General features: G+C 43.2%; 1 long non-coding RNA gene across 3 annotated transcripts; it reads right to left on the reverse strand.

Moving 5' to 3' along the window:
• Window positions 1–305: 305 nt before the first annotated feature.
• On the reverse strand, window positions 306–7321 carry LOC110390842. Of its 3 annotated transcripts, none has more exons than XR_002433907.1 (4): window positions 6987–7321; window positions 1923–2087; window positions 1434–1822; window positions 306–971 (listed from the first exon to the last, which is right to left on the reverse strand). It is a non-coding gene; the product is annotated as an uncharacterized LOC110390842 (long non-coding RNA). The 3 variants fall into 3 exon arrangements; XR_002433906.1 differs by lacking the exon at window positions 6987–7321 and having other exon boundaries at window positions 1434–1591; window positions 1694–1822; window positions 1923–2412; XR_002433905.1 differs by lacking the exon at window positions 6987–7321 and having other exon boundaries at window positions 1923–2412.
• Window positions 7322–17954: the final 10633 nt, after the last annotated feature.

A 17954-nucleotide genomic window follows, 5' to 3' on the forward strand; every position in this document is an offset into this window, starting at 1 on the left:
CTTGGGAATGAAGCTATTGTTACTGGTCAATGGGCAAAGCAGAGAAAACAGGAAAGCTCTTATGTTTGTACTATACTTAGAGCCAAGATCTAGTTTCCCTAGTAATGACAGGAAATGTTGAGCAATAAGATTCTTGCTCCAAGAATGACACTGAAAATTAGATGTTATGATGCTCCCTTTATAGAGTAAAGGATATGGATAAATAGCAAGTGAAATAGTGAATAGTGTGCTACCCTTAACAAAGAGAATGTTGCATTGCTATGTTCCAGAAATGAAACTTTATTTACTGCTTTCTTTGAGACGAATACTGTTGATGAAGAAAATTAGTTGATTCTAGACCACCAAATACATTATTAAGAGGAGAACAAAGGGGATTGAATAGAGTTGTAGATACTATTTATTAGTGATATTATTATTATTTAATAGCACTATGATATACACTGATAACATGAGAGACAAAAAAGAAGGAAAATCAAAAAGAAGAAAGGAAGGAAAGAAATGAAGAAAAGAAAGAGGGAAAGAAGGAAAGAAAGACAGAGTGAAAGAAAGATCAGAACAGCTGGAATTGCATTTTTCATTCAGAAAATAAAAGCAAAGGTTTATTATAGGAATGCAGAGATTGTTACCACCGCAGTGTCACAATGTTCCATGAGTCTGGTCCATAGTGGGAGTCAGGGAGGGATGGGTGCAGGTTCACTCTTTTTCTCTCCCTCGGTCAATCGCAGGGAGAAGGAAAACACAACAGTGGAAAAGACACACACCCAGATTTTGCAGAGTCCATAAACATACTGTCTGGTTCTTCTTGGGTTGCCCATAGTAACAGCACGTCCAACACAGGTGCAACAGTCCGGTACAGGCTTATCGGCATCAGAGAATCTGGGGCCTCCACACAAGGCCGAACCACTGTATCTTGGGAGTAGCCCGGAAGATGATAAGCGTCAAGACCCTTATCTTCCTTGTTCCTGACACCCCTGTGTAGACAGAGACACCCCCAGTTGTACTTGCACTCCACAGCAATCTTTGAGACAAAAGGAGTTTTTGTACAGCATCTCACACCACCCCATGGCTCAAAGATTGCAGGTGCTGAGTATCAATGACTATGGTGGTAATGAAATAGAGCAAGTGGAGAGGAAAGTAGGGGGAGTGTCAGGGAGGATAATAAATGCTTTACAAAGTATTAATATACAGTGCCTTACAAAAGGTTAATAATGGCACAAAAGTTAACATATTTTGGATCTCTACTGTACTCAACACTTAAATTCATGATAATATGATTTACTAACGAGAAGGGATAATACGAAGAAGACAAAATGCCATAAGTCTACCTGGGGCTTTGAGAGTACAGTATCCCTAAGTGCTTGCCCCCAAGATGTACTATCCCACACAGTTCTTACATAAGGTTTCTTAGGTTTGATTACAAGCATTGCTCTGACCTGTTGGACTTGTCCATTGGTATATGCAGTCACAAGAGGCAGAGAGCATCCAACATGTTGAATGAGCTGAACAAAGCATGGGATCAGGCAAGGTACAAATATAAATGCATCAATAGCACACAACAGCTAGAACAAAATGTGTCTCACCCGTAGGTTACCTGGAAGCCAAGAAAAGAAATCAGAGTCCAAGCCTTTCCAAGTTTGGACAGGAATGTGGGTTAGTTTTCATACACCTTGGGTGATCTGGTTTACAATATTACCATTGTAATCAATCTTCAAACAGTAGGTGGAAGCATTCAATTTACCACAGACCCAAACTTCTTCAGCCAGAAGGTAATCAAGAACCATTCAGTGCTGAAATACTGCCGTATGCATTTGCATGGCTTGATCTGCCAGGAGATTAAGGAGATAATTGGTGATAATTTTGAGGACAGCTTGTAGCCTAATTACACGATTTAAATTGTAGGTAGGTTCTTGAGCATCACTTACCCATTCATTAGGGTTCCATTTGCTGGTCCATAATGCTTAATTATGCGCTGAGAAGGCCAGTCATCTTTACCCCATGACTGGCCACTTCCACTTGTTACAGAGGTGTCAATGCATTGCCATTCTCATTCAAGATTATCATATATCTTGATTCATTACCATCATTCCCTGGGAGCAGAAAGAACATTGGGCGGATCATCCCTACAAAACATACCCTAGTCTAATTCACAGGTAGTCATTTGTAAGCATAATGGCCACAGATCCAATAATAGCCCTTCAAGGCCCAAGTGCCATTCTCAAATGGGCCCTCTGCCTTACTTCAGGGTGTTGGATGTCCCAAGGCTGTGTATCTTCACTCCAAAAGGAGTCATTCTTAGAATCATAGAATTACCTAGGTTAGAAAAGACCTATAAGATCATCGAGTCCAACCATCCACCTACCACCAATAACCTCACTAAACCATGTCTCTCAACACTATAGCTAAATGCTTCTTGAAAACCTCCAGGGATGGTGACTCAACCACCTCCCTGGACAGCCCACTCCAGTGCCTGACCACTCTTTCAGAAAAGTAGTATTCCCTAATGTCCAGCCTAAATCTTCCCTGGCGCAACTTGAGGCCATTCCCCCTTGTCCTGTCACTAGTTACAAGAGAGAAGAGGCCGACCCCCAGCTCACTACAGCCTCCCTTCAGATAGTTATAAAGAGCGATAAGGTTTCCCCTGAGCCTCTTCTCCAGACTGAACAATCCCAGCTCCCTCAGCCGCTCCTCTTAAGGCCTGTGCTCCAGACCCCTCACCAGCTTCGTTGCCCTCCTCTGAACATGCTCCAGGGCCTCAATGTCATTCTTGCAGTGAGGGGCCTAAAACTGGACACAGTACTTGAGGTGGGGCCTCACCAGTGCTGAGTACAGAGGGACAATGACTTCCCTACTCCTCCTGGCAACACTGTACCTGATACAAGCCAGGATGCCATTGGTCTTCTTGGCCACCTGGGCACACTGGTGGGCTCACCAGTCTGGTCACTGGTCTCAGCCGAGCATCGACCAGTACCCCCAGGTCCGTTTCATCTACACAGTCTTCCAGCAACTCTGCTCCAAGCCTGGAGTGTTGCCTAGGGTTGTTGCGGCCAAAGTGCAGGACCTGGCACTTGGTCTTGTTGAACCTCATCTCATTGGCTTCAGCCCAGTGATCCAGCCTGTCCAGATCTCTCTGTAGGGCCTCTCTACCCCCAGGCAGATCAACTCTTCCTGCCAGCTTGGTGTCATCTGCAAACTTATTGAGGGTGCTCTCAATGCCCTCATCCAGGTCATCAGTAAAGATATTGAAAAGGACAGGCCCCAGCACCAACCCCTGGGGAACACCACTCGTGACCGGTCGCCAGCTGGATTTAACTCCATTCACTACCACTCTCTGGGCCCAGCTATGCAGCCAGTTCTTTACCCAGCAAAGAGTGTTCCTGTCCAAGCCACAGGCTGCCAGCTTCTCCAGGAGAATACTGTGGGAGACAGTGTCAAAGGCCTCTCCCTCATCCACCAGATGGGTCACTCGATCATAGAAGGAGATCAGGTTGCTCAAGCAGGACCTGCCCTTCATAAACCCATGCTGGCTGGGCCTGATCCCCTGGTTGTCCTGCAAATGCTGCATGATCTCCCTCCGGACAATCTGCTCCATCACCTTCCCTGGCACCGAGGTCAGGCTGACAGGCCTGTAGTTCCCCAGATCCCCCTTACGACCCTTCTTGTAGATGGGAGTCACATGGGCAAGTCTCCAGTCTTCTGGGACCTCTCCAGTTCACCAGGAATGCTGATAGCCAAGCCGTTTTCCATCATCTATCTCCTCCACCAGCTCCCTCAGTACTCTTGGATGGATCTCGTCCGGCCCCATGGACTTGTGGCAGTCCAGGTGGAGTAGTTGGTATCTGACCGTTTCCTCCTGAATCATGGGGGGTTTATTCCACTCCCCATCCGAGACTTCCAGGTCAGAGAGTAGAGTACTCTGAGGATAACTGGCCTGACTTTTAAAGACAGACGTAAAGAGGGCATTGAGAACCTCAGACTTTTCATTGTCCTCAGTGGCCACATTCCCAGCCATGTCCAGTAAAGAATGGAGATTCTCCTTGGTCCTCCTTTTACTGTTAATATATTTGTAAAAGAGTTTCTTGTTCCCTTTTATCCCAGCAGCCAACCTGAGTTTGGGCTGGGCCTTTGCCTTTCTAATTTTCTCCCTGCACACTCTAACAACCTCTTTGTACTCTCCTGTCCCTTCTTCCACAGGGGGTAGATTATCTTTTTCTCCTGGACCCTCAGGAAAAGCTCCCTGTTCATCCATGCTGGTCTCCTTCCCTGCCGGCTCATCTTGCGGCTCAGGGGGACAGCCTGTTCCTGCACCTTCAGGACTTCCTTCTTGAGGAGCAGCCAGCCTTCCTGGACCCTTTTACCCTCCAAGACTGAATCCCAAGGGACCCTCCCTACCAGTCTCCTGAACAATTCGAAGTCTGCCCTCCGAAAGTCCAAGGTAGCAGTTTTGCTGTCCCCTCTCCTGGTTCCACCAAGAATTGAGAACTCTACCAGTTCATGGTCGCTATGTCCAAGACAGCTTCCAACTTCCACATCTCCCACGAGACCTTCCCTGTTTGTAAACAGCAGGTCCAGCAGGGCACCTCCCCTGGTAGGTTCTCTCACCAGTTGCAGAAGGAAGTTACCTTCCATACACTCTAGAAACCTCCTAGACTGCTTCTTCTGCGCAGTGTTGTATTCCTAGCATATATCAGGGAAGTTGAAGTCCCCCATGAAAACAAGGGCTGGCGATCACGCAACTTCTGCCAGCTGTTCATAGAACGCCTTATCTGTCTCTTCATCCTGGTTAGGCAGTCTATAACAGACCCCCACCAGGATGTCTGCCTTGTCAGCCTTTCCTTTGATCCTAACCCACAGAGATTCAACATTATCTTCCCCAGTTGCAAGCTCGATAACATCAAAACACTCTCTAACATAGAGAGCCACGCCGCCACCCCTCCTTCCTTGCCTATCCTTTCTGAAGAGCTTGTAGCCACCCATCGCAGCACTCCAGTCATGGGAGTGATCCCACCATGTTTCTGTAATAGCAACTAAGTCATAGTTTGCCTACAACACAATGGCTTCCAGTTCCTCCTGTTTGTTGCTCATGCTGCGGGCATTGGCGTAAACGCACTTCAGCTGAGTCCCTTGCCTCACTTGTAATCCTGATGCTCCCCTAGGGGCACCTCAGCAGGCCTGGTTTTATCCCCTTCCCAATCCTCTCTAGTTTAAAGCCCTCTCTATAAGCCCTGCCAGCTCCTGGGCAAGGATCCATTTCCCCCTTTCAGACAGGTGAGATCCATCAACAGACCTCAGGCCTGGTGCTGAGTAAACCACCCCATGATCAAAGAACCCAGAATTCTTGTGTTTGCACCAGCCTCTTAGCCATGTGTCTATGAGATGGGTTTTCCTGTCCCCTTTCAGTGTCCTTCTCTGTCAATGAAGGGATAGAAGAAAATACCACCTGTACTCCTATTCCCTAAACTAACCGCCCGAGTCCCCTGAAGTCATTTTTGATAAGTTTCAGGCTTCTGTCAGCAACCACATCACTGTCGGCCTGAACTATTAATAAGGGGTAACAATCAGAGGGGCAGATCAGACTGGGGAATTTTCTAGAGATATCCCTGACCCGGGCCCCAGGGAGGCAGCACACCTCCCTACAGGTAGGGTCAGGCTGACATATAGGGCCCTCCGTTCCTCTCAGAAGGGAGTTGCCTACGACAATCACCCTTCTGTTCTTCCTGGCAGAGGTGGTCTTGAGGCATGGAGTTGACCGCCTCACCCTAGGCAACTTTGCAGGCAGACCTCCTCCTGCATCCTCACTCACCTCTCTCTCAGGTTCCAGGGCCTCAAACCTGTTATACAGGGGCACCTGGGGAACAAAGGTGGGCCAGGATGGGGGTTGCCTGTGTTGCCGAGCTGGGACCTGTTTCCATTCCTCCTCTTCTCCCAGTTTGTTTTCCTCAGCTCGATTATGGCAGGTGAGAGGATCTGCCACCGTCTGGGGGGTATCACTCCGATATCTTCCCTGCAGAGAGTTACACCACCAGTCTATCTCCTGCTCACATTCCCTGATGGATCTTAATCTCTCTACCTCCTCCTTGAGCTCCACTACCATGCTGAGCAGCTCATCCACCTGCTCATACCTCACACAGGTGGAATCCCTGCCACCCTCCCCCCGGCAGCAGCAGGATCAGGCACTCCTTACAGCCTGAGACCTGAACAGCTACATCTCTGGGCAGGCCCTCCGTCTGGGTCGCCACAGCCTTCCTGAGGTTAGCCCGCTGCCTGGTAGAGACCAGGTTTAAACTTATGGTCTCAGTGACTGTGAATGCGAGAGCAGGTCTCCTGGGCAAAGAGGGACAGCATTTACACACCCTGCTCCTCCACCCACCTCTCACACTCACTGCAGTACAGTATGGGCAGTGTAGGCTGTGCTCACACACTGATTACCCCCTCCTTGTTCTCAGTGGGCAGCAAAGCTCCTTGCTAACTGCGTGTGATCTGTGGAAGGGAGTTAGCTCCTGCCCTCCCCGAGGCTACTAACAGCCTAAGGTCACGGATAAGATTAAGAGTGCCAGCTCCACTCCTGCTAGCTCAGCAGCCTGTCCACAAGTTGCCAGCTCCCCAGCATGAGCACCGCGCTTTTCCTGGCTTCAAAAAGCCCTAAAAAGAGCTTTTTTTGTGGCCCTTTTCACTTCAGATCCCTTGCCCAGTGCAGTCTTACCTGCCCCAAAGCTGGTTCTTAATTTTACTGTACCTACTTACCAACCTCTTGAGGGAAACAGGGAATGCAATCCATGGCCAACTTTCAAGGCCAGTTGGACTGCCACAAATCCAACGATTGCTAAGGTTGAATGCACAAGCTATCTTATACCCTAGAGCTATGAATGTGTTTTCCCAGTCATAAAGCTAAGTGAATTCCTCGCAGGCCACTGAGACTATAAGTGTGAGGAGGATAATTGACCAAAGCAGTGATGTCAGTGGTGCCACAGACATCACACGAACACAACCTTGGTGAGGAGGGAAGCTGTCAGGCACAGCAGCAAGATCAGCATTTTCTTCCTCGGGTACCTGAAAGACAAAAAGGAACAATTCTGGTCCTAAAAGAACCGGAGTTTAAAAGAAGGGAAAATCTAACTGAGGTTGATTTTATACATTTTACCCCGGTCATCCTCAGCCTTCTAGGTGTACTTATTGAAGAGTTCTGTTGGGATAAGGGGGACAGGCCCCCCCATTAGGTAGGTCAGCCAACACTTGGCCAGGGTAATAGTTGTGTCCCACTACTTTATCTCTGTCTGCATCAGCAGTGATGGGTACAAGTGATGAGGCTTTGGGACAGAAAGCATTAACTTGGGGACAATCATTGATTCCCCAATTCTCATTAAAAAAAAATAGTTTATTGGCCATAGTTACAAAAATAAAGTATGTTTTGTCAAGAGTTCTTCGTGTAGACATAATGTATCTATGGGATGCACAGCAGCCCAAATGGCCACCACTGTGTGGACATTTGCCTATATGTAAATAAAGGCATCGTTTTCCCTTGGCCAAGGTCATTTTATAAATCAAGAGTAGCTCCATCCTAGAGCAAAAGGCTTCCCAGTGGTGTGAAGGAAGGATCAGGCCCTTTCAGACTAAAAAGCATATGCTGAAAATAAAAATTAAAAGAAAAAGAAAGGAAAAACCCAGGTTTCCATTAGGTAGTGAAGATAAGATCAGACACTGCAAGCCACTGAAGCTCACTTGGTGTACACCAACTTATATCACTGGACAATCTGGCTAATAACATCACAAATACTATTCTCTTTCTATATATACTCTTTTTACTGTATTTGTGGACTTGATTGTGGCTTGTACATGTGTAGTAAGTTCATTTCTTGTTAAAACTGCAAGGTGGAATGAAATAAATCGGGAACATGTTAAGTCATGTGCTGGCTGATTTCCCCTGTAAAAAAAATAATTATTAATTTTCTCAGAGGAGGTGGCACCGGATTTACTGGCAGATTGAAATTATGGAAATGGACACAACTGAACCAATGCACAGACAACACTAAGAACGGCTAGTGTCCACAGGCCCACTTCAGAATTCCAGATTCCTGTCACCTTCTATGCTGGATCAGACCTGATTGGACCTGTGGTGACTGGCTGTCCACACGGCTGCCATGGCAACACCCACAAGCTGGGCTCAGAGCCTCCATGCCCTGGGCTAGGGGTGGCCCAGTAGTAGTGCCTAGCCCCATGGCTGGGTGGTGTGGTGGGCCGAGCACCAGCGCCCAGGGCAGGGAGACACGAGGGCCTGTGACATCGGTGGCCTTGGGGACAAAGTCAGCCCTACCTGGGATTGATCTGGGTAGATGGTTCTGCTCCCAGCTGCCTCACAAGAATCAGAAGGGAAGGCTGAGACTCATGTGCGTTGGTGCCACACATCTCAGTTCAACTTGGCTCATCTCAGCTCAGCATGACTCAGCACAAACAGCTTGCCCCCTCACCCGCCTGCATGGCCACCCTGCTTGCCAACACCAGCAGAAGTGCAGTCATGTAGCAATACCCTCCAGGGGCTGGCCTGCCCTCAGGTGGAGGTGTATACGTGCAGAGCCAGAGGACACACTTGTGTGTGGTGCTACTACTTCTTGTCAATAAGTAATTTGTAAAACCTTATGTCTAGTACCAAATAGGATGCACAAATCATATACTTAATACATAGGCAGTTTATCTAAGTTATTGGATTTTTCTTTGGGAGATGACTGGAAGAACAGCATTTTGATGTGAGCAAATGAAATAAAATTGCTAAAATATAACATTTTTCAAGTGGATACTCATTCTTCCACTCTCTCCTCCCACTTTCATATTAGTGTTACCTAAGTGCTACCAAAGCTTTAATTCTCTGTTTTTTCTTCATTTCAATTTAAAGTTATTTTATTAGGGACATTACAAAAGAAAGCTATTATTACAAGCAAGTGAAACATGCTGATGTTGACATAATAAACTCTTTACATAATAAACCTGTACAAAACTCTATTAGGCTCAAATTTTGTACACCTGGCTGTAGCTGACAACAAAGTTGTCTGCTTGTTTCCCTTTGAGACCACTGCTGAAGCTGTAATGGCAGCATTACTCTCTAGTCACTTTGTGGTATATCTTCAGTGAGAAGGAAGAGTTCTTACAAAAAAAGACAGCCGATCCATGATCATGTATCTATGCATAAGTATAAAGTCCTGGACAACTGAGCTAAATACTGCTGTGCCTCTGTGACTTCTATGAGCAAGGAAATGTCTTTAGTGCTATGGACCACAGGTCTGTCAATCCATAAGAAAAGAGCATACCTCCTGACTGGTCTCCTAATCTCTAGCTGGTTTTAGTTCAGAGGATTTTCTGTAGCTGATGTGGTTTGGCTATTTAGAAGCTCTCAGTAGACTTATCTTCCAAATATTTGTCTGATCTGCCCTTGACCCTGCACAGCCCCTTTGCATGCTGAAGATTATGAGTCTGTGTTTATACTTTTAAACTAAACAGTTCACAAGCACAAACTTTGTCCTGAAGAGCTTGATACTGCTAATTGTAAGTAAGAGCTGTGATACAAGGTAGTTGTTACTGTCTCAGACAAATCCTGGGCCATCTGAAGCACCAGCACACAAAGCTCTACTCTCTCTCATGTCTGGGACAGGAAGGTAGATGTCCACTGGGGCTATTTCCTGAAACGATAATCCCAGTAAGGCTCTGTGGTTGCTTGGTGACCTGAAGGAGATGTACTGGGCTGCTTTTGAAGAGGCTACTCTGTCCTAGGGGTTAGGAGAGCTTAGCAGTGCAGATATGAGTCTTGTCATGCTAGTTAGTGTTGAAGCCAGAGAATGCCTCTCATCTTGTTTTACCTAACAGCACATGTGCCAACAAACAGACAAACATCACCTTCTGTGTCACAAAGGTACTGAGAAACTCTTTGGCCTTCGTGGCAGGTATAGGATATTTAGTTTTTAAAGAACACAAGCATTAGTAACGTTCCAGGAATTTTCACTTCATACAGGAGATAAATTCTCTCTTTTATAACATCTGTAATAAGCTCTTCCTGTTAAGTAGTGAAGTGAGACCATCGCTAACTATAGTGCATGTGCAGTGAAATTGGAGATCACAGCCTGAACGAGTCGGCGAGCCGAATGACCGGCGCGGGGTAACCCCCATCAACCCTTCCTCCCCCCCTCCCGGTGGTACCTCCGGCCGTGCTTCCGAAAGCGCGTATGCACTCAGAGCCTGCGCGATTTGCCCCCGCCCTCGCCTTCCGCCTTCCCCTCTCCCCACTCCCGCGCTCTGGAGTTCGAACCGGAGAAGGCTGCATTCCTGAGCTCCCCCTTTTTCCGAACTGTTGCTGGGAGGGGTGAGTTAATTCATCTTTCCTTGTTACCTTATTCTATAGCGCCTGTATCTCAAATAAAGGCTCTGTCATCGCTTTTGTTTGCTTTACAGCATGGATAGAGGAGGGCATCCTTCTCAGTCCTTCTTGTGTTCCTCGTTGTCTTTCTTCCTGCCTAGCACCTCAGCTTCCAGGATTCACAGCTTTACCAATTCCATGCTGTGTGTGGTTCCCGGAATAATGGTGTTACAGAAGCAGTCAGTCAGTTTTGCTGTTGAGAAAGCACACATATTAATAAAAATGTAGGCCGCTTCAAAGCTTGTGGTCATTGAGAGTGTTGGTGGAGACTGCTGTCTTTCCAAAAGAGAGGGACTACCACAGCCCTGTGCCAAGGTGATGCAGGAAGGACTCTGTAGGAAACTGGGAACCTGCTGTCATGGAGCAAACACAACATATGGCAGCAGCTCTGCTCTACAAAAGAGCCTTGTCTTTAACATGAGATCACATCAAGAGTGAGAAAAAGATCCACTCTATGCATTCAGTGTTTGTTCAGTGTTATGATATGCCAACAAAGATGCCAGTCAACTTCTCACTACATGCAAGTTTCTTAACTAAAATCTGAACCTTGTTGACCATTCCCCATATGGATCCACACTGCCATCAAATAATACAGCTTTATATCTGTCAAAGCAAGAGTCTGCAAACAGAAGTCAGCTTGTGACACTGTTATATGAAGGCAGTATTTTTGTTTAATAGAAAAATTTCACACATTGTGGCTGACAGTTTTTTTAAGGAGAACCTCTACTCTGGTCACTGCCATGCTGACAAAAGGCAGCTTTTGTCAATTCAAGTTAAGTCATGGAGAGATCTGGTGTAGTTACACTAGTACAAAAACTGCTCTTCCTGTTTATACGCGTATGTATTTGTATGTATATGTATATGTACATTTAACATTGCATTCCTGTGGCAGCAAAGCCTGTTTATAAAGCTCCTACCCCAGCAAACCAAGCACCACAGTTTGTTGCCCTTGCTGCTGTGCTGCCAGTAGTGATTGCAGACCACCCTCTATAGCTCCTTGTTGAGAGACTAAACAGTCTAATGCTCTCCATCTATTTGAGCAAGATCATTTCACTTATTCATGTTGCAGTGTGAAGAGTTGCATCTCTGCTTCTGAGCAGATGACAAAGTGCTCTACAGAAATAAGTAGAAACAAGTAACTAGACATTGCTGTAGGAGAATTGAGTGCTTCATACTGTCTTCCTCAGAGAAGAAAACCATCATTCAGTTGTACTCAGAATCTGCATTGGAGGACTCTAAATCAGAATATACTGTATCTTGAGCAACCTCTTTGACTATCTTCCATCCAAGATAGTCCTTGCCATAGAATCCCCACAGAAAGGACTAAGATAGTCATATATTTGTACATCTACCAACACAACCAGTCTGTCAAACTATTTCAAAACTTTGATTGCTATAGAAATAATGATATTGCTATTACAATGTCATACAACAAGAATGATAAGATTATGGTGAATGAAATGCTCTACTTTTAAGTCTGCCTTTTGTTAATATGGAAATCATGGCAGACCATTGTAAAAATAATTCTATACCTAAGATTATGTAATTTTAAAATGAAAGACGTGGTGGTCCAAATTCTGGTACAAATACCACAACAAAGTGATGTATAAACTCTGCCTTTGGAGTGAATTGTCTTTTCTGATGAGGTTTGTGGCTATTTTGTATGTAAAATATATGTAAAATAACATCTTTCATATATAAAAAAAATATATATATAAAAGGATATATATATAAAAGGATATATATAAAAAATAATCCTCAGGCAAAAGAAACTTTCATTCTCACTGCATTAATCACAAATAATCTGTCATAATAAGTAAATACAGGCTTGTCACTGTTTTTTATTTGTGGGGGAATAGTTTCAAGCATCATATAGATGATGAAGGATACCGGCTGATTTCATCTGTGCATGTAGGTAGAATTCCAAGTATTTTTCTCTTAAAAAATTATGATCCTCATTCTGTCCAAAAATTCTTATTGCAGTCATCTCCAAGGTCTAGTAGACATTATCAGAACTAAAATGCATGAAAAAAAGTGGCATTATCATTTAAGAGTTCCTAAGCAATTCACTTTTTTACCAGCTACTGATAAGTTTAGGCAATTGAGAGATTTAAGACTGTTTAAGATTGGATCTTGGTCAACTCAAGGTGGAGGATCTTTATGTAACTTGGCCATAAATTTTCCAGTTGCTTGAATTTGCAAGATATACTCCTGTCAATGGCTACTCTAAAACCACTGATTTGTATGCAATTCAGAGCTCTGCTAAGATTTCAGATCACATATGCACATCTACGGAAGCAAGCTAGAAATCTTGATATGCCATGATGGGCTCAAAATTATCCATTTCCACTCACTAAGTAGAAAAGGGAAAAGCACAGTTTAGATCTAGCCTTGCCGAGTCTGACACCTGTCACATAAATGTTTAAGCAATTATGCTTTCAGGTGGTTGATTTCATAAAAGTTGAACATAATAGTAAGGAATAAATTATCAAAATTTATAATTAATTATTCTCCTTACACTGGCAAACGCTGCTGACTCTTATTTCCAAGGTCCATGGGACTATATCTTTTATTATTCTGGTGATTTATGCTCAGTCCTGAAAAGAAACAGAAAAGAAAATTTTTGAAAGTTTTCAACCTTTCAGTGACTTAAGTAGATCTTTTCGTTGTCACACTAAACCCGTGCATGTCTCTGATTTCCCCAAGCTGTCTTTGGTACTTTCTTCTTGTTTTTGTGATACTTGGGCTGTTTGTTTCTCTTCTAAGTGCATGTATAACCATACTCCAGCAATGCCCAGCTCCCAGTGAAATCTCTTCACCCACGCAGCTTAGCATCAGACCAACCATGTTCGAAGCCTTTGTTTTGGGTTGTGGCTCTCTATTGCTTCAACAGTTGCATACATGAGGAAATTTAACTGCTCCTATCATGTGCCCTGATGAAGGGTAACTCCTGCGCTCAACTGTTTCTGTTATATTTCAATTCAGTGTTAACAGCATTTTCCATTGCAAGTAGTCCAAAGATGATCTGCTTTCTGATGCTTTTGTTTGTCTTTGTTCTTTAATAAAAATGGAATTAAATTATACACAAAGTTTAAACCAGCTTCCATTTGCTTGGAGTATTATAAGGCTCTATTCTTTACTGAGCTGTGGCATTGAACGAACCATAATTATGGGCTCTGATTTTTGCTGTGAAGAGATGTATTTTATTTAGATGCCTGTAATACCATAAATTAAAGTGTGCACAATTATCATAGCAAATAGTGTTACAGTATGTCATGAAAGGTATTGCACCAATATGGAAATAATAGTGTCCCCAGAAGACGTAAAATACTGCCTTCATCTTTCTCTACAGTTTTAATATGTGGCTGAAAACGATAGTGCTGTTGCTTTTGAAAGTGCAAAATTCAGTTTAGCAAATTCATTCCAAATGTAGATTTCCTCAAAGAACTTTGTGGTTTTGTATTGTCTATTATTTCCATATCTAGTAGATCCCAGAACATGGGACAGCAGATAACGTAGTTCAGATTATTATTCATTGTTTTTAGTAGTTTTAACATCCCAAAGGAGGGTAGGATTATTTATATGTTTAATGATTTCCAGATTTTTGAGCTGGTAGTCTGTTCAGTTCTCTGGAAAAAAAATCTGAGGGCTATTATTCATCTTTCTTCATTCAAAGACACTTTTGGGCCTCTGGTTAAATTATTAAAGCAAAACTGCTTGGTGGAGTTTAGACTTATTTTCACTTTTTGCTTATCTCTAATTGAGAGTTAAAGAATTGTTTTAAAAAGTATTCCATTGCATTTCTTATTTTGATCGCACATATTAAAGTGGCTATGATTGTATGATCCATATTTTATTAGGGAATTTTTAATACAATTACATATTTTTATATCTGCATATATTTATCCATGTAGCTATTGGTGCCTTACCCCATTCTTGCCCTGTTTCAATTCTGCCAGCATTACTAGTCCTTTACTATCATCATTATGGGGAAGGCTGTCACGTTTTGAGAAATTTTATCTGATGCCAGGAGTACAATTTCAGTGGCACAGAGTGCTGAAGAAGCTGTTATCTAAGGTGAGAATAGAGGCTAAAATTGTTCTGATTGTTTAAGACTGTGTTCCTTTGAATAATCAACAGTTAAGTGTAGCTATGTATACAGTTACTGCTCTTTAGGAAATGGAGTCTAGGAATGACAACAGATTATTCCTATAATAAATATCTCAGGTCTTTGGATTAATACAGAAGTTGCCTAGCTTAGAAAACCTGGCCCAGTCTTTCTCTGAAGTGGCTTTAAATTTATCCATTCTCATCATAGCAAATTCTCAGTGTAGACTATTATAAGATGATTCAGTCCTTAGACTATTATAAGATGATTCAGTCCTTAAGATGATTTAATTTAGAAACAAAACAAATACCTTGAATAAAAAACTTCAATTGTAAGTAAAACAAAGTAGTTTATACTCATGCATTGCTTTCAGATAAGCTTATTTTTTGTAGTGCTAAGAAGAATTTTTGCTTAGAGCCACAGCAAAGACATTCAACACTCTTCTGAGTTGTGGAGATTGGTTATATGCAAGAGTAGCTATGCTGAAATTTGGAACCAATTTATTTAGAATTTTTTTTTGTTTTGAAATTTTCTAGCTAAACCTCGGGGTGATGTCATTTTCAAAAACAGAACAACAGGAAGCAGCAGACAGAATGAAATACCAAGTATGCATTGTCAAACATGACGTATGTATTTTAGTTGTCTTTCTAGGTATGACTTTCCAGACTGAAGCATGTGACTGTATTAAAAAATAATAATAAAATAAAAAGACAGAAAGAAAAAGAGAAAAAGTTTTTCTGTTGTGTTTCTGGGAAATTCTTCCTTTTTGTCTATACCGAATCTGAAGATCTCTTTCTGTATTTCCCATGTCTGGTTGCCACATTCATTCACAGTTAAGGACCTTCACTAATTGCTGCTAAAAGGACAGAGATTCCTATTATCTTTGATGGATTTAGGATCACGTCACTTGTACTGATGTTACAGCACTATGCCAGTCTTCTGTCATCAAGAGATATTTCATTGTTGTGGAGCTATTAAAATTTTTCAGCAAATACTAAACTCAGCCATCATTTGATTTTGTTATTGCTGTTCTGAATTGGCAGAAGATAGAAATGTTCACTAATGACATATCTGCAATCAACAAGGGATCTATTGAACCTTATTTGTGAGAAAAGCTGTTAAATATCTCATATCCATAAGACTTTCTCCTATAATTTAAAGTGTCTACCCTAATCCTTTACAGGTATAGCACTTGTTTTTCTTACAGAAAGGTGTAATTTTTGTGTTGTTCCTTGACTTTGCACTTTTATAATTCTGTGCATATTTCTACACTACTCTTGTAGTATGCAACTGTAAAGAAAATAGGTTTAAGACCAAAAACCTAACAGGTCTGTTAGGCATATGTTGTGCAATAAGCACTAAGAAGTGCTTAATAAAGCTTTAGAATCTACAAAGTAGCATTTTTAATTGAGAGTATACCAGCATCTCCAAAAGAATCACTTTACTTTTGAAGTTTTCTTATTGATTTGGAATTGAGATTTGAGACCTTTTAAAAGCGAATTTGCAGATCAGTATTTATTTATTACTTGATCTCTGTTGACATTCTCATGCTGGATATCCAAATTATTTAATTAATTAGCAGAGGTTCTCAAAATTATGAGTTGCTTTTAAAAGGGATATTATAAACACTTAAGTCTTACAAGAGATTGAAATTCTTGTCAAAGAAATGCAGAACATGAGTAAACAGAGATACAGTGCAAAATGATGTTAACTGATGTGTGTTTTTCTTGTTATTATTTACCTAACCTGAATTACTGTTAAAATGATGTTCATAATAATTGTTTCTTACAGGACTGTGGTCTGTCACTTCCTTCAGCACTAGCAGTCAGAGGAGGAGATGGAAACCATGGTGCAATTAGAAAACTATGACCTAGTTGCTATCACAGAAACATGGTGGGATGAATCACGCAACTGGAGTACTACGATCGAGGCCTACAAGCTTTTTACAAAGGATAGGCAGGGCGGGAGGGGTAGAGGAGTTGCCCTCTTTATTGAGAAGTGGATAGACTGCAATGAGCTGTGTCTGATAAACAGCCACAATCAGATTGAGAGCTTGTGGATTAAAGTTAATGACCAGACCAATAAGGGACATGTGGTGGTTAGGGCCATCTGATTAAGGGGAGCCTGTTGACATGGCCTTCTTACTTCAGCTACAAGAGGCATCGCAGTTGCAGGCTCTCATCCTGATGGGGGATTTCAACCACATGGATGTTTGCTGGGAAAGCAATATAGCAGACTGCAAGGAATCCAGAAGACTTGTGGAGTTTATTGAGGATAAATTCTTGATCCAGGTATTGGACATTCCAACCAGTGATGAAGAGTTACTGGACCTGGTGCTCACCAATGCAGATAAGCTCATTAAAGAGGTTAAGAGTGAAGCAGTTTGGGCTGTAGCAACCATGCCTTGGTTGAGTTAGTAATCTTGAGGAGTATTGGCCTGTCAAAGAGCAGAGTCAGGACCACGAACTTCAGGAGATCAAACTTCCATTTGCTAAAGGAATTATTGTATGGTATCCCCTGGAAAACTGCCTTTAGGGATAGAAACAGAACAGAGATGACAGTTCTTTAAGGAGCACAAAAGCTCTCCATTCCCTAACATAAGAGATCAAGCAGAAGAGGCAGGAAACCATCATGGCTGAGCAAGGTCCTGCTGGTCAAACTCAGAGAGAAGGAAATATACAGACAGTGGAAGCAGAGACATGTGGCCTGGGAAGAATACCAAGGAGGCTGTGGATGCCCCATCCCTGGGGGCATTCAGGGCCGGGCTGGACGTGGCTCTGGGCAGCCTGGTCTAGAGGTTGGCAACATTGCACACAGCAGGGGGGTTGAAACTTGATGATCGTTGTGGTCCTTTTTAACCCAGGCCGTTCTGTGATTCGCTATGTTGTCCTGGCATGCAGAGGTGGGATCAGGAAAGCCAAGGCGCAGATGGAACTGAACTTGCCAAGGGATGTGAAAAATAACAAGGGGTTGTCACGGTATTATCTAAGGGTCTGCGTCCGTGACAAGGGGAACAGGCCCGAAAGAAAAAAAACGAGAAAAGAGGAAGGAAAGAAAAAAAATTGCCGGCGATAAAGGCCAGCCCCTGGGCGGTCCGGTGGCTAAAGCGGCAGAGAAGCCGCGGAGCCGCAACCTGGGAAGACAAAGGGAAGAGGGAAAAAGAAAAAAAAACAAACAAAAAAACAGCGGCACCAATCTGAGGAGGAACAACCAACTTTACTAAATATATCAAAATGAGGCTAGTAGAATTATATTAGAGAGTTTACAGGCTGAAAATCTTACACAGTAAACTGCAGGAGGACCACGTGCTTTCTCCGCCGGGCAGGAAGGAACAGACCCTGCGTCTCCCACGCGGCTTCACCACCCCCTCTCACGCAAAGACCCCTGGGGAGTGCACCTCCTCCCCTCCCCCTCAGAGGGCCACACCAAAAAAGGCAGTTTGCAGTAACC

The sequence above is a fragment of the Numida meleagris genome, unplaced genomic scaffold (assembly GCF_002078875.1).
Source record: "Numida meleagris isolate 19003 breed g44 Domestic line unplaced genomic scaffold, NumMel1.0 unplaced_Scaffold218, whole genome shotgun sequence".
NCBI classification, from domain to species: Eukaryota; Metazoa; Chordata; class Aves; order Galliformes; family Numididae; genus Numida; species Numida meleagris.